The sequence below is a fragment of the Pan paniscus genome, chromosome 3, assembly GCF_029289425.2.
Source record: "Pan paniscus chromosome 3, NHGRI_mPanPan1-v2.0_pri, whole genome shotgun sequence".
Taxonomy (NCBI): domain Eukaryota; kingdom Metazoa; phylum Chordata; class Mammalia; order Primates; family Hominidae; genus Pan; species Pan paniscus.
The window spans coordinates 49,616,136-49,628,358 of NC_073252.2; the positions used below are offsets into that span (position 1 = coordinate 49,616,136).

General features: G+C 36.4%; 1 protein-coding gene across 1 annotated transcript in view; it reads right to left on the bottom strand.

Annotated features, from left to right (window-relative positions):
* Positions 1 to 12,223, bottom strand: part of FGF5 (fibroblast growth factor 5) — a 703,839-nt gene that overhangs the window by 519,496 nt on the left and 172,120 nt on the right. The gene's annotated exons all lie outside the window — the stretch shown is intronic.

Here is a 12,223-nt window from a genome sequence, read left to right on the forward strand (position 1 = left end):
GGATTTAGTGGGTAAAACATTTGTCACCCCATTTAATTTTACATAAGTGTGAAAACTCAGAAGTATATGTTTTTTACTATCATAACATGATAACCTATTTGACTCTCTTCCCCGCTTAAGGAAATTACCAAAAATAACTTTCCAACATGGCTCAATAATAATTTCAAGTTGATGTTATTAGGACGTAGGCTAATAACAAAGATACTTATTCAACTTCCCATATGATTTTTTTGTTGTGGAAAATGCTGCCTGTGGATCATCAATTGTTGTAATTCTTGTCCTTCAATTTAGTGGTTAATGGAATAGTTTATTTATACCCTACTTCAAAGTTGTATTTGAAGTGGCTACATTTTGGCATAATGCAAACTACTTGTGCTGTAAAAGTCTTCCATTTTTACATGTTCTCATGGTCTCTTTAATAATATAAATATTACCACTACCTATTTGCAGACAAAAACATCTGCATTAAAAAAAAAAAAAAAGCATTTGGAATGACTGATCTCCTCTTCCTCAAAATACTTTCCTCTGTTGGTATCCACAACACCGTAGCCTTTGTCTTCCTGGCTAAACCATCTCTAGCTCTGCCAGTTAGCTCTTCCTCATCTGTCAAACTTCTATGCATTGGAGTGTTGCAGGACTCATTCCTTGGAACTCTTTTCTATTTTATTCATTTACATGATTACATGCATGAGTCACAGATTAATGTCTCCAACCCAGAACCCAGACCTCTCCACTGAACTCCAACATGGTTATCCAACTGCCCTCTACATCTTTACTTGGATTTCTTCATGGTATCTCAAACTTGCTACATCTAAAATACAAACTCCAGATTCCAATCCTCCATGTATCCTTCTCTTATGGTCTATTTCATTCTCTATGTACTCAGGTAAAACCAAAGTCATCCTTGAGTCATCTTCTTCCTCATATCTCATATTCAAACCATCAGAAAATTCTTCCTGTTCTATCTTCAAAATATACCCAGAACCCAGACATCCCTCAGCACTTCCACCACTGTTATCATCCTAGTCCAAGCAGAACTTCCCCTTGCTTGGCTTATTACAAAGCCTCTCGCTGCTCTCCCTGCTTGCCTTCTTGTTCTCACTACAAACTATTCTTATTATAGCCAGAGGGAGATCCCTTTATATCAGATATCTGGACACTCCTCTGAGCAAAGCCCTCTAATGTCTTCATATCTCAAAAGTGAAAGGTACATTATGTCTTGCCATGAAGCTGCTCCACTCCCTTTATTTCTCTGGCCTCATTTTCTTTAAATCATCCCACTCCAGCCACACTCACCTCCTTGCTGTGTCCAAGCATGGGGTTTGGCTTTTCCTAACTATCTCATGGCTTGCTACCTTAGTTCATTAAGCTTTTTGCTCAAATGTCATCTTCTAAATAAGGCCTTTCTTGATCATCCTCTTTAAAACTACAACCCCACCCTAGCATCACCTTATCTCCTTTTCCTGCTTTATTTTTCTTCAAAGAATTTATGACCATCTATCGTAGCATATCTTTTTTTTTATTTCTTTATTGTCTACCTTCCCCAACTAAAACATAAGCTCTGTGGATACATGGATTTTTTGTATGTTTTGATCACTACTGTATTCCTTGGTGCTTAATGACAGATATACAGTAGGTGCTCAATCAACACTAGATAATGAATGGGAAGAGCATAATTTATTAACATGTGAGTCATTGAATATTATAAACTGGTGACTGCCAAAATTCTTATCTGAAAATATTAACTTGAAAACCTTAAAGGTATTTTAAGAAGATACATGGTCTCTTGAGCTACATGCTACAAAATGAAATAGGTCACTCAATATCTTTTTTTTTTCACTCTCTACAAATTATCTTCAACTTCACTGTTCTTACTTTTGAATCTCTTCATTCCATCTATCTTTTTATAAATCCTTGTGTGCTCATTCTTGCTCTCAAAGTATTGCTTTGGCATAGTATTCTGTCCTAGTTTTTAAGAATATCAAACAAAATGTAAAAGTAAGGAGTGGAGTGGAGGGAGTTTATTAATATGTATTCAAAAATTCCCATATAATTTGAATAAGTATCTGTTTCATTTGTGCCTGTGAAACTGCCTTGACTAAAATTATAACAGTGAGAAAATTATGACAGTGAAAGAGACCTGACCTAACTGAATCCATCTTGGTTTTAATCTTGTTCATTCCTGGCTATAGGCGAAACTAATTTTGGGAGGAACTTAGTTTATAGTTTAACTTTGAAACAAAAATGATAACAGCCCTTTCCTGAAACAAACCCCCTTCTTGCCTGGAGACCAGACTGCCTTTGAAAGCCTAAGAAATTAGCCAGAAGATTAGAAATTATGGCTTAGGAGTTGCACAGCTAGAGGCCTCAAGATTTGAAACCTTGCTATCTGCTCCTAGGGGTAATATCATATTGTAAAACCTAAAATTGGTGCTTAAGATATTTTTCAGACCCTGCACTCAGATCAGCTAGTGTCACCCAGATCAATAAACTGGCTCATCTGGTCTTGTGGCCCCCACACAGGAACTGACTTAGTGCAAGAGGCTTCCACTCCCTATGATTTCATCTCCAACCGGACCAGTCAACACTCCCCACTTCCCAACCCCCTACCCACCATGTTATCCTTAAAAACCCCAGTCTCTCAGTTTTCAGAAAGACTAATTTGAGTAACAATAAAACTCTGGTCTCCTATACAGCCGGCTCTGTGTGACTTAAACTCTTTCTCTCTTTCAATTCCCCTCTCTTGATAAACTGGCTCTGTCTGGGCAGCAGGCAAGAAAAACCTGCTGAGTGGTTACACCTGTGTGTACATTTATGGGCATTTTTAATGTCTATATTAGGTTTTCTTATGTTTCAATTTCCTCAAATGTCTGCCAAACCTTAGTTATCTTTACATATTTAGGAACAAGGCAATGAGAACCTAATTATATGGGCATGTGTGCCCGAGTGCTGGTGGGATTTTTTGGGGGTAAGCTGGTTCTCATGCCCAAGGACTCCTATATTCCAGAATTTGAGGTATTTGCTCTGGGCACCAACTTCAATACCAGCTGTCCATGTTCAATCCAGGCAGTCACTTTATCTGAAGACATGAACCTTCCAATATTTTGCCTAAATAATGTTCGCTGGTAGATATCTTGTTCATCATGTGAATCATAGGATTGTTGTGACCCCTGTCTATAGATTTCTAATGTCCTTGTTTTTCAACTCATGATTCACTTATGCTTTTCATCATACCTGGCATTCCTGAGTCTTGAGTCTCTCCAGGCAGCAAAGAAGATCACCTCCTCCCAGACTCTGGCCACTCTATCCTGCACCTTCCAATACCTCTCTCAAAACTACTTTCTGCCTACCAGAAAATTGCAAAAATTGTCAACCACTAAGAGTCACCTCACATTATCTTCATTATGGAGTGTTTATACATTTTTTAAGCCTTGAAACTCAGGGGTCTGAGATGGTAAAGGACATAACAACATGTGATCAGTATGCTATCTTAAACCAATAATTTTCTCAGACCTTTAAAGCAACTATAAAGCTAAAATGCTAATAAATTATTAAATGGAAATGTGAAAATCACGCTTGCAAGATTATTATTATTATTATTATTATTATTATTATTATTATTTGAGACAGGGTCTCATTCTGTCACCCAGGCTGGAGTGTAGTGGTGAGATCTTGGCTCACCACTACCTCCACCTCCCAGACTCAAGCGATTCTCCTGCCTCGGCCTTCCAAGTAGCTGAGATTACAGGCACGCGCCAAGAAGCCTGGCTAATTTTTGTATTTTTAGTAGAGATGGGGTTTCACCATGTTGGCCAGGCTGGTCTCGAACTCCTGACCTCAAATGATCCACCCACCTCAGCCTCCCAAAGTGCTGGGATTACAGGCGTGAGCCACCATACCAGGCCACAAGATTATTTTTAAGGGATAATTTGAAGAATGGGTATATGAAAAAAATTAAATTATTTAAAGCATTTCAGAAGCTTGTTAAAATTTACATTACCATGCCACACTACTAATTAAATTAGGGGTTATAAGACAGGATACATACACACTAAAATTTAAGAAGAAATAAAAGAATGATAAATGAGAACTCATGTCTTAGTTTGAATATTCGTAAAGGGATTTTAAATATCTCTACCTGAATACTCAGAGAAAACTCTGTTGCTTATTAAAAACCAAAATGTTTGTGATACGCAAGTCTCGGTAAACAAAGGCATGATCTTTTCCAATATGTTTTATGATTCTAAAAACTTTCCTTAAATATAAAAAAAAGGGATTGAGTTCTCACTGCTTACTTGACAGCCCTGCAGAATAATAGGAGAGTGCACATTATGTCAATCATATGAAACGTGATAATGTTGCAGTTTCTATGAGACTTACTCAAGGTTTTGGTTGACTCTCCAAGTCAGGCATGTTAATAACCTGTGACAATTTTAGTTTCTACTCTGCTCTCAATCCCTATGCAAACACCAGGGGCTGCTTTAAACATTCAAAGTACAAATGCATCAACACGGCCATCTGTTTTTACTCCCATTTCTCATGATGTCTCTGACTTAACTAATGCAAACATCATTTTAAAAGTAATCATCATCAGAGTAGTGTGAATTGTTTTAAGTTAAATTCACATCTCTGAAGATGACTAATGGAAAACATCAATGCGGACGGATGTTTTCATTTGGGGAAATGTATCACATCCTTTCAAACAAATCCCATAATCTACCCCCACAATTTCTACTGCTTAACAAAGTAATCAAGTAAAATATAATAATTTAATTGTATTATTTTTTCAACTTACTGTACCACATTGTTCTCATTCAGCTTGGTTTGACATCCCTTTTAATGTTAACTCTATTAACAATAGTGGCTTTAGCTCCAAAAGGCATTGAATTTCTATCATCTAAAATAAACCAACCATCAGACTATTTTGTAAGTCTTTACCCAAATAGCAGTATGTTAACCTAACTTAGCTAGTTCTATACAGGATACCCACGGCCTTTGCAAACCTAAAAGAGCAATAAATTCTCTGAAGAATTCTAAAAGTAATACTCTTCTCTTGCTCAGAAATGGCAGTAGCCAGAAAAAACTAATTTGAATTCTCATGTCCTATAATTTATGGGTTGGGTGGATATCAAGATGAACAAATAGGGAATGAAATGAATACCTGAAGGCCTGTTGGTCGTAACAGAATGATGTAATGGATTGAAAGACACCGAGAGAGCCAGGCAAAGCCTACATGTTCCTTTAATGTAAGTAAAGGATTCAGGTTGCAACATTTTACTACATACACCAAATATGACCTGGCAGCACTCTGAGGTAGAGGTCAGGCTTCCCTGCCTCCAGGCCCCATAAAACATTCACTACCAGGATAATGTCTCTTTGGGGTGAAGATCTACTGTAGCCTTCAGGAAATTACCTTTATATTTCTACTGGTGGATTTATACATTCCCATCAACTGTTCCAAACTCAAGTAATGTGCCTACCTGCCAGTAGCTACAAGTTACAAGGTAACAATCTTAGCACATACCCTAGTGTTTACTATAGGACCTAGTGAAAGTCAGCTTCCCAGGAACAATTTTCTACAAACCAGACTCAGGCTTTAGATTTAATGGAATCTAACCTTTCACTGAATAATTATCAGCTCAGTGTTCAATCTTAAATTGAGCTCCATCTTGCCAATAGCATAGTTTGTTTAGAGTAATGTGTGAAGGTAAGGAGAAGACTGAATTAATCTAACCCATCTATCACTGTAACTTCCATTTAATTGTGTAAAACAGCCAAAAGAGGAAAGGAAATGAATCTATTATGTTGTCAAAAGATTCAAAGGAAACTTTAAATCAAGCACTAAGAAACTTAAGTGAATTTAGTTATTTTCAGTAGATAATACCATACTGTGTACTAGACAAAATTGTTTCACTTATCAGTACTGAATAAAAATCTTTACTACATTGAGAAAATAAGCTCAATTAATTTTTAATAAGCTCTTATAGTGTACTCAGTTGCACTGATAGACCCCTATATTTTGAGCTGAATTCTGTCCTCTCAAAATTCATGTGTTTGTTGATGTCCTAACCCCAAAATGTGACTGTACTTGGAGACAGGACATTCAAAGAAGTAATTATTAAATAAAGTTGTAAGGGTGGGCCCTAATCCACTCTGACTGGTATTCTCATAACAAGAGAAAATTTGGACACACAAAGAGATATCAGGTATGTGCTTGCACAGAGGAAACACCACCTGAGGACACAGCAAGGAGGCAGCCATCCATCTGCGAGCCAGTGAGAGAGGCCTCAAAAGGACCAACCCTGCTCATACCTTGATCTTGGACTTCCAGCCTCCAAAACAGTAAGAAAATACATTTCTGTTGCTTAAGCCACCCACTCTGTGAGATTTTGTTGGCAGTCCTAGCAAGCTAATACCACCCTTATTCACTCAACAGATATTACCTGAATGTGATCATAGGCTGGATGGCTGCTACCTACTGGGCTGGGTACAAAATTGTTGAGAGGCCCCTCCTCTCACACACCCAAATGCTCTCTCTCTCTCTCTCTCTCTCTCACACACACACACACGGTATTAATCCATTATTTTTTAAATTCTTGCCTAACTCTGCTTGAGCAATGAATGTACTTCAGTATAAAGAAGTGTTCTGATTATATTTATTTCATTAAGTTGAAAATAATATTTTAACAACTAGGATTTTATTATACTCATCAGTTTTTAAAATCTCTTTTAATGTGAAATATAGTTCTATGGACAAACTTTGACATATATGAACATCTCAAATATTCAGAAATACTGTATTTCTGAATTCCAGAGTTTAAAAAGAATTCTTCATGTAAATCTTGTATGCTTTCCTGCAACCTAACCTAACCTAACCATCAGTGCACAAAGATATTTAGTATTTTTAATATTTCCCTAGTATTTCATTTGTTTCAGGTATTCCTTTACCACTTTAAATATTTTATTCCTAGTACTTTGATTTAGAGCTTCTTTGGAACAAATAATATTCTTCCAAGCATTTCTCTTCAGGGATTCTAAGCAATGTGATATTAAGTGAGCATAGTTATTACTTCTGTGGAGTCATCCATCTGCAATGAAAACTTTTTGATGTATTAATCTTCTGAACTCATGGTGCCTCGATTATATTTGGCACATATATCAATGCATTTATTAATAGTACTTTTTGAAAGGGAGAACTTTTCAATTCTCTTTCCTTCTTTGGTATCAAAGACATATATAGGCTGGTAAAATTAACAGTTCGCAGTTATATGAGGTATCTTGTTTTGTTTTGTTTACCCCTGGCTTTAGTCATTAATCCTCCACTGAGTTTTTTCAGTCAATTTAACACTGTTATAAGCAATCTTAAAATAATGCTTGGAAAAACATTGTGCCAATATAGATTACTTTGCTCCACTGCCTTACTGCATAGCTTTTCCAAGAAGATAGGACACTTAGGCAGAGGAAGAGAGAAATTACTGGAGCACAAAATAAGTAATTTGAGCTATTTCCCATTAGGCAGTTCAATTAGTGACGATGAATTTCATCTTGTGAATTAGATAACTTTCTAGCTTTGAGAAAGAAGTTGTACATTGTGGTGAGAAAATAATATTTATAAATATTAAATAAAATTAAACATAAAGTACTTAAGGAGATTATGGACCTTTCTGGCTTCAGAAAATTAATTTCTTAAAGTGTTCTTTTTAGGTTTTGGCATTCTTAGAAATGATACAAAACAGTCATTAAAAATTCAGAAATTAATTATATGGATAGTAAAATGGAAAATATTAATAAATTATTCATTATAATTCTAGAAAACTGAGAAAATCTAAATATAACATGATCATAATTTAAAACGTTTTTTAAGAATGAAATTCTTGAATGTATTAAGCATATAATTCCCTTTGACAAAATGGTTAAGTGTTGTCCAGCTATTATGTGTTTTAGAAATAAACCCTCTAAACCTTGAAGTAAAAAAAAATGAAATTCCATCAAGAATCAGACTTGACTAATTGTTAATAACAATAGTTAATAAAGAAATAAGAAAAGATAGAATGAAGGTTGAGATAATAAAGAAAATAGTTCTGTTATTTATAAATAACTAATAAGTGATTAATAATAAAATTTAAAATGAAATAACAATGTGAAAATTCAGAGCAAAATAATTTCTAAGAAAAACTTAAGATTTTTAGTTGTACTTACATATATAATATTTCATCTCTATCCACAAAACAAAGAACTTCTTTGGTGAACATGGTGATTCAAATAATAGTCACACTGAAGCAGAAAAGTGAGCGAAAACTCTCCATGCCATTATTGAAACTTTGCCTAAAAATCAAAACGAAATACAGAAATGCATGTAGTACATGCATTTGGCTTGTTGGGATACAAGACCATCCACAAAAGGATTTGGTATAATTTGTAAAGTGTGGCAGAAGAAGATGTAGCACTCCTGTCTTGACCTTAATCTCCAAGAAGTACATTAACTACTTTGCCTGATGCTTTTAATTAGGTTCTGCCCATGAGGAGGTAGGAGATTAGATGGCCACTTGGGATATATTTCTGTCCCAAGATCTATAACAACCTCATCATCTGCAGCACCAAGCACTTTCATTTAGAAAAATGTTTGGTAAGTTTCTATATTGCATATGTCATAATTTCATTAGGATATTCTTTTTCTAAAACCCTGCAATTTGAATCCTAAGAATTACTTGAAGCTGAAAATAAAGTATTATACCTGTTGAAATTGAGTTCAGAGATGTGGGTTTTTTTTTTATTATGTTTGATGTCACTAACACCTAAACACAGCAGAAAACTCTGTGCTCTCAGCCTTAAGTACTTGTGATTGTACCAATTTTCAGAGAGGATCTAGATCTCTTAGTAAGAGAAGAAAAAAGAACTTTTCTAAGCATTTGTGTTAAAAGAAAATTTAAGGTTTAATAGAGTTAGTGGCATAATAGAGCTGGTGGCATTTTCAATGTCATATTTATATAATAAGAAAATACAAATGGATATTTACCACTAAATAGTATTATATTAAATAGCATCCCAAAGATAGACTCAAATAACCATATAATTAATTTTAACACCTTCAGAAAACTTCTCAAACTTACTATTGTATAAATAGGATGATGATTATAGTTTGTGATCAGATGAATACTAGCAGGAACTAGGCATTCTTAAATGCTAAGTAATACTGAATCAGCAGTCAGCCATATAGCTCCTAAGATTTTCTGACATTTTCAACACCAGACACAACCCAGCTGCTGATATGTACCATGGAGTGCACTAAAGGTGAATAAAGAGTTTGCCCAGGAGAAAACTCACTTTATTTGACTGGGGAGAAATAAAGTCTGCAATATTGCCACAAAGTGGGGTAATCTGAGCAGAGAGAATGCATTGACAGTGTACAACACACAGATCTGTTCTACAGATTGCTGAATGCTGGTGCCTAAAACATGGTGGTGGGAGTGCCAGTGAGTGAGGCTGCACAGACCCACAAATGCTAGATCATATAAACCCTTGTGTGCCATGCTAAGGAGCTTGAATTTACGTCTAAAAGCCAGTGGTATAATTGCATTAGAGAAACATCTTGGTACAATTTGCACTATTAAAAGATTAAACTGGCCAGAGTATAGAAAACTGACTAGAAAAGCGGGGATGGGGATGGGGTGGGAGGATTATGTTAAAATTTAAAGCAAGAAGACTGTTAGTAAAACTGCAATTGTTGGCCGGGCATGGTGGCTGACATCCGTAATCTTAGCACTTTGGGAGGCCGAGGCAGGCAGATCACCTGAGGTCAGGAGTTTCAGACCAGCCTGGCCAAAATGGTGAAACCCCATCTCTACTAAACATACAAAAATTAGCGGGGCATGGTGGCGCATACCTGTAGTCCCAGCTACATGGGACTGAGGCAGGAGAACCGCTACAAGCTGAGGCAGGAGAACCGCTTGAATCCAGGAGGCGGAGGTTGCAGTGAGCTGAGATCACGCCACTGCACTCCATCCTGGGTGACACAGCAAGACTCTGTCTTAAAAAACAAACAAACAAAAAGCAAAAACAAAAGCAAAGAAACACTACAATTGTTAATCACATAAGAGAGGGTAAGTGCCTACTTATAAAAGCAGCAGGTAAAAAATATTACAAGTAGAATCAACAGACCTTGGTGAATAGTTTTGTTGATTGAGATTATGTAAAAAAAAATTCCTGAACCATGACGCTTACTTAATCTTTTACTGAATTGCAAAACCCTTTGCAAATCTGAAAAGCCACCATCCATAAAAATGCACACACAAAATCCACATTTTGATGAGTTGACTGATCTCCTGAGAAACTATTATTAAATTTCTGGGTTAAGAGTCATTGATAGAAGTTTTCTTTCAAATTTCTATCTTGAGTAACTAAATAGACTGTAATGCTACCAGGTGAGAAATGTAATAGAGTTGGTGGCAGAAATTTGGGAAGGAGAAAATCAGTTCAGTCTTACAATGTGATGTTTGAAGTCCCTAATGCAGAAAGTAATGGATAGAAGACAGCTGTATTTCTGGATCTAGAACTCAAAAGAAGGGTCTAAGCTGGAAAAAAAATGGCTCAAAGGCCCAAATAGTATAACAAATGACAGTGAAAAGGATAAGATTACTTAAGTAGAGGATAGAATTATGGAAGCCGTCAATTAGATGTGGTGGATGCTGTCATGTGCCAACCAGATCTTGCTTACAGAAATGGAAGACTTATTTCAACATTTCTGAGATTGCTGTTGGCAGATAGTCCTCAACTGTCAGCCTCTTGGGAATTTCCTCTGGTTGAAGAGCATTGTCTTGTACAAGTCCTTGCCCCCTTCCTGCACTGAATGGCTATATCCAATGATTGCTTGATGCAGGAATATAAAGTGCTGCCACTTTCCCCTGACCCTCCCCTATACATCCTCTACACACACAAATATGGACAACTGCAGAGTTCCACAGGTGGTTGGCTGAGGCCTTCACTGATTGACGCAACACCTATGCCTTTTCCTCTTCCCAGTCCTGAATCCTTCCTCTCTCTTCTTCCTCATTGCTCTCAAATGAAGCACTCCCTAATACATGTCAAGCATGCTAATCTCCATCTCAAAATCTTCCTCCTGGCCACTCCAGCATGCAACATAAATATCAAAGGGAGAGACACCATTTCAAACTTTCAGGCAGAGTGAAAGAATAAAAGACCTGAAAGTTTTTAAAGAGGCCAATTCAACACCACATACACACATCTTTAGCATACAATGCCAACTCAGTTATTTATTACTGTAATAAACCATATTAACTATGTCAAAGAAAATCATATGATCCCAATAGATGCCAACAAATTATGTATAACAAAATTCATCTTCTATTCTTGAATTTTTAAACTTTTAGTAGCACAGAAGTACATATTTGCTTAATCTGATAAAATTATATGACTCAAAACAAATAAGCATACTATGCTTAATGATGATACTTTAAATGTTTTTTTTAAATATACTTTAAGTTCTGGGATACATGTGCAGAATGTGCAAGTTTCTTACATAGGTATACATGTGCCATGGTGGTTTGCTCCACGCATCAACCCGTCATCTACATTAGGTATTTTTCCTAACACTATCCCTCCCCTTTCCCCCAACCCCTGACAGGCCTTGGCGTATGACATTCCCCTCCCTGTGTCCATGTGTTCTCACTGTTCAACTCCCACTTATGAGTGAGAATATGTGGTGTTCAGTTTTCTGTTACTGTGTTAGTTTGCTGAGAATGATAGTTTCCAGCTTCATCCATGTCCCTGCAAAGGACATGAACTCATTCTTTTTTATGGCTGCATGGTATTCCATTGTGTATATGTGCCACATTTTCTTTATCCACTCTATCATTGTTGGGCATCTGGGTTGGTTCCAAGTCTATGCTATTGTAAACAGTGCTGCAATAAACATATGTGTGCATGTGTCTTTATAGTAGAATGATTTATAATCCTTTGGGTATACACCCAGTAATGGGATTGCTGGGTCAAATGGTATTTCTGGTTCTAGACCCTTGAGGAATCGCCACACTGTCTTCAACAATGGTTGAACTAATTTACACTCCCACCAACAATATAAAAGTGTTCCTATTTCTCCACATCCTCTCCAACATCTATTGTTTCCTGACTTTTTAATGGATCGCCATTCTAACTGGCATGAGATGGTATCTCATTGTGGTTTCGATTTGCATGTCTCTAATGACCA